This window comes from Echinops telfairi, unplaced genomic scaffold (assembly GCF_000313985.2).
Source record: "Echinops telfairi isolate 266 unplaced genomic scaffold, ASM31398v2 ScPeMD7_31;HRSCAF=116, whole genome shotgun sequence".
Classification (NCBI taxonomy): domain Eukaryota; kingdom Metazoa; phylum Chordata; class Mammalia; order Afrosoricida; family Tenrecidae; genus Echinops; species Echinops telfairi.
Genome location: NW_022103928.1, coordinates 6313959 through 6319328, shown reverse-complemented (window position 1 = coordinate 6319328; position 5370 = coordinate 6313959). Strand labels below are relative to the sequence as shown.

General features: G+C 47.5%; 1 non-coding gene and 1 pseudogene across 1 annotated transcript; one reads left to right on the top strand and one right to left on the bottom strand.

Annotated features, from left to right (window-relative positions):
* Nucleotides 1-191, top strand: LOC115869634. The gene has a single exon (XR_004046297.1). It is a non-coding gene; the product is annotated as a U2 spliceosomal RNA (small nuclear RNA).
* Nucleotides 192-3001: 2810 nt separating this feature from the next.
* LOC101647518 overlaps nucleotides 3002-5370 on the bottom strand; it is a 9974-nt pseudogene continuing 7605 nt past the window's right edge.

Sequence of the window (5370 nt, the reverse complement as noted above, 5' to 3'; positions counted from 1 at the left end):
ATCGCTTCTCGGCCTTTTGGCTAAGATCAAGTGTAGTATCTGTTCTTATCACTTTAATATCTGATACGTCCTCTATCTGAGGACAACATATTAAATGTATTTTTGCAAGTAGGAGTTGGACCAGGAGCTTGCTCCCGCTACTCCACGCATCAGCCTGGTATGGCAGTACTTCCAGGAATGGTGCAGCCGCTCAGGGGATATAAAAAAAAAAAGAAATTGGCTTATGAGATGGAGTGTATGTGGGGGTGGGGGTCAGGGGCGGGGCTGGGGATGTCGACTGACAATCTAAGATCCACGATCCGGCACTAGTCTGGAGATTCTGGCAGGGTTGTTGTTGTTGTTAGATGCCATTGGGGCAGTTCCAGCTAATATGACTGTACAAAGGAATGACGCACCCCGCAGCCCTGCCCCGTCCACTTGGTCCTTACCTCTGCGCCTATTGTTTCACTCACTGTGCCAATGCTCCTCCCCTTTTTCATGCCCCTCTACTTCCTTAGGTTGAATGAGAAATGAATGAAAAGTCACACTGTTCTGACAAAATGTCTATAGATAGCCTGGAGGCAAAACACATTCTAGGGAAACTCCCTTTTTGTTTGAAAGGGCTTCAAATAATTGAGGCCCACCCATATTCTCGATGGTAATCTACTTTACTTGAGGTCAATGATTTAATGACATATAATTGCTTTATAAAAGCAACTAGGCTAGTTTGTCACCAAACAACTGGGTGCCATACCCTGGCCATGTTGGCACATACAATTAACCATCAAACCACCCAGGCATGGGGCAAGCCAAGCTCAACCTTGTTCCATTAACGAGGAGTAGTTACGGTCCCTCTTACAGACAGGCTCACTGCATGTTATAATTTGCTCTGGAGCAGTCCTAGACTTTACTGTTTCCTTGAATCTTCCTTCTCTGCCAGAAGTGGCTCAGTATGGATGACAAATTACATGGTCACCCTACTTAAGAAGACAATAGATATCAGGCCTGGCCAAGCTGTCCTTCCTTCTTGCTTCAGTTAACGCCAAGTAGGAAAGAGATATGGAGATCCAGTTTAGAGGAAAAGAGAAACCAAACAGCAGGAGTAATGTGACCTGAGCCTGAGGCAGAGAGTTTGAATTGGGAAAGGAAGAGAAGTAAGTGCTCTAGATAGGAGGGCGAATGTATGAAACATCTGTTGCTGCATAAAAAAATGATCTGAAGATATAGCACCTTAAAACAGAAAGAAAGCTCTTCTCACATAGTTTCTGCGGGTCAGGAATTTGAAAGTGACATCAAAAACTAAACAAACTCACTGCCATGGAGTCAATTTTGACTCACAGTGATGCTGTGGGACAGGGTAGAAATGTTCTTGAGTTTCCAAGACTCTTTATAAGAGGAGAAAATGCCATTTTTCTCCTGAAGGGTGGCTGGTGACTCGAACTGCTGACCTTGCGGTTAAAGGTCCAACATGTAACTACGGCACTATCAACAATCCTTGAGATTGTGGTCATCTCAAGGCTTGATTGAAGCTAGAAAATTTGCTTCCATGGTGGTTTACTTGCATGGCTGCTGGGAGGACATACTCCCCACATGGACCTCAACCAGAGCAGTTGAGTATCTGACCTGTGAACACTTAAGATATTGGTTTCTCACCCTCCAAGGGGCCCAAGAACTGGCACAGAAGATGCTCTGGCTTTTATGACAACGTTGGATGCTCTATTAGTCCTACAACACAGTGAGTTTTAAAACTCAGCCTGATACAAAGGTGTGAATATTCAAAGGAGGGGACTCTTGAGGGCTATCTCAGAGGCTGCAACAATGAATGTACACTTAGGCTCAGAACTCAGAGGACACATGCTCAGGAAGCCAGTGACTGAGCAGTTAGTCTGAAACACTTACTGACCCAACACTATACATAGCCTCATAGAGTTCTCTTCGCCAAAGTCCAGTCACCCATTTTTGGCAGGTACCAATCCACTAAATATGTTTGGGAAAACTGGTGCTTGCAAGTCCTTATATGTTGCTGGATGGTGCAAATGGTTAACATGTTTGGCTGCTAATTGAAGAGTAGAAGCAAGCTCTAGCCATTTCCTTCTAAACAAATCAGTCTCTGACTACCCAATACAGCACAGTGTTTGCTCTGACGTACATGGGGTCCCATGAAACGGTGTCAATTAGACATTTAAAAAAAATTTTAATTGACTATCCAATGTGGAACTCTAGAGCAATGTGCTAAGGAACATTTTGTTTTGCTAGAACAAGAAATGCACTGTATATAAAGCACAGTTTTGCCACATATAGGAGTTTAAGATGAACACACACACACACACCATTAAAATGAAATCTTTGAAAATTCATTTTCCATTTTTCTTTTTTGCTGTTCACTGTAGCACTTTTATTTCTCCTCACACAAAACCATGTTGCTGGGGCCTATTGTTCACACAGAACAGTAGAAAACCAAAATTTGTTGTGTCATCTCAAAGAGTTGAGAATTGCATACAAAAAACACTTTACATAAATTAAAAGAATGAGTAAATTTACAGGTTTAAATGTAAACCATCTTCCAGCTCAAGGCAAGTAACAGCTCCAGGGCTCCAGCAGCCAACATCAGCTAAAGAAAGGACACTTCATCCCAAGGCTCAGATTCTTCTGCCCCACAGGTCGCACACAGCAAGGACTGGCTGCTTCCAGTATCCTGCTGGCCTCTGGGTGATCCTGGAGCCCACAGCTCTTCCCATGAGCGCCATGCACAGACTGGCCAGGCCTCCTCTACCCTGGTTGCTGGTGCTAGGGTTGAAATCAAAGGATGTACAGGGCATTGAACACAGAGCAGGGGGACAGTTAACGTGAATACAAGGTCTACAAGGTCGAAATCAGGCTGACGAGCGGTGCTGCAGCCAGAGGGGGCTTCAAGGACAATTCTTTCAAAGGCTTCTTTCCGTTTCACGAGGCCAACATGAGGGGCCGACCTGCCCTGTCATTGAGCTCATGTGACAGGTGGCAGCACCTGTGAGCAGTCTGTCTAGAAGCACTTGTGGTGGGTGATGGAGGGGCCCCACTTGTCGTACCCCTGCTTGCTGATCCACATCTGCTAGAATGTGGACAGCAGGCCAGGATGGAGCCACCGATCCACACGGAAGACTTGCATTCAGGGAGTGCAATGATCTTGATCTTCGTGGTGCTGAGCGCCAGCGCTGTGATCTCCTTGTGCATGCAGTCTGCGATGCCAGGGTACCTGGTGGTCCTGCTGGACAGGACCGTGTTGGCGTGCAGGTCCTTCCAGATGTCCACGTCACACTTCATGATGGAGTTGAAGGTGGCCTCATGGATGCCGCAAGACTCCATGCCCAGGAAGGAGGGCTGGAAGAGTGCTTCAGGGAGGGGAAGCGCTCGTTACCAATGGTGATGACCTGGCCAGTCGGGCAGCTCATCGCTCTTCTCCAGGGATGAGGAGAAGGTGGTGGTGGCCATCTCCTGCTCGAAGTCCAGGGCGATGTAGCAGAGCTTCTCCTTGATGTCTCCGATTATCTCCCGCTCGGCCATGGTGGTGAAGCTGTAGCTCCGATCGGTCAGGATCTTCATGAGGTAGTCAGTCAAGTCGCAGCCAGCCAGGTCCGGACACAGGATGGCGTGGGGCAGGGTGTAGCCCTCGTAGATGGGCATGGTGTGCATGACGCCGTCTCTGGAGTTCATGACAATGCCGTTGGTGTGACCGGAGGCATACAGGGACAGCACGGCCTGGATCGCCACATACATGGCCAGGGTGTTGAAGGTCTCAAACATGATCTGGATCATGTTCTCTCGGTTGGCCTTGGGGTTCAGGGGAGCCTCCATCATCACCGTGTGCTCTTTGGGGGTGACACACTGCTCATTGTAGAAGGTGTGGTTGCTGTTTGTGTGTTGTTTTAGAGGAGCCTAGTGCCATTTTCCAGAGTCTAATAGCACTGGGTGCTCTCTTTGGGAGACTCATAGGAATGCTTCTTCAAACTGCCTGTAGCTAACTGCTCTGGGGAATCAGACTACTGCTTTATCCTCCTGTGGGTTCACTTTTCCCCTAGCCAACCAGTATTCTGCTATGTGGTGGACAAGTTATGTGGTCCCCTCAGGGGATGCTGGTTGGGTGGTTGTGGGCCCACAAGGATGGCGCTGTACTGGATGATCTCACAGGAAGCCTTGGTGGTGTGGCCCACAGCTTGCAGCGCCTCAGAGGGTGTGCCGTGGTTTCTGCTGCAATGGGAGTGCTGCAGAGGGAAGGTGGGTGTGCCCGCCTTGGTATATAGCACCTCGGATGACAGGTAGAATTGCCAAGTAGGAAGATCCCCAAGTAAGAAGGCCGACCTTCCACTGCACTCCAAAAGGCTGGGGGATCGTCCCTTCAAACGGCTGGGGGAACTCCTGCCTACCCTCTAAGGATCTTTAAGGGGCTGGAGGAACTCCTGCCCACCCTTTGTGGTGCTCCACTTGGCTGGGGGAACCTCTTCCCATTTGTCACGGTGCTCCATGTGGCTGGGGTATCCCCTGACCATCCCCTGTGGCCCTACATGTGGCTAAGGGAACTTCCTCCTGTCACAGTGCTTCACATGGCCTAAGGCAGTTCTTCCAGCCCTCTGTAGAGCTCGACACTGTTGTAGTAACCTCCCCCAAGATAGCATTGGCTCAATGGTGGAAAGAAGGCAAGAGTGAAACACACACACACACACACACACAACACACTGATAAGAAAGGGAGGTAGGAAAACAGCCAACACAAAAGGTAAAACATGACATTATAGAGTCCACAGATGGATGTAATAATCCTGAATATCAATAGACTGAACTCAGACATTAAAAGGCAGAGGCTACCAGACTGGCTTAGAAAGCACAATCCATCAATATGCCGCCTACAGGAGATACTTCTCAAGATTACAGACAAAAATAGGCTGTGAATCAAAGGCTGGAGAAAAATATAAGCAAATGGCAATTCAAAAAAGCAGGGGTTGCAATCCAAATTTCAGGAAAAATTGATCTCAAGGTGCAAGCTATAACAAGAGATAAGGAGGGACACTATATAATGCTCAAGGGAACAGAAGACCATGAACCAGTGAGCATAATAAATATATAAGCATCCAATGAGAGATCCACAAAATTCATCAATCAACCTGTATTAGTCTGGGTACTTTAGAGGAACAAATCCAGAAACTTATGTAAAAGAGAGAGTTTTATATAAAAAGTTAACTGTGCATCAAGAAAACATCCCAACTCAGTGCTGCCCAAGCCCACAAGTCCAATATTCACCCATTAACCCATATGTCTAACACCAGTCCACAAAGTCCTCCTCCATCTCACAAAGCAGACGCAATGATGCCGACTGCAGGAGGAAAGCCAAGTCAGTGAACGTGTAAACATCTCAGCG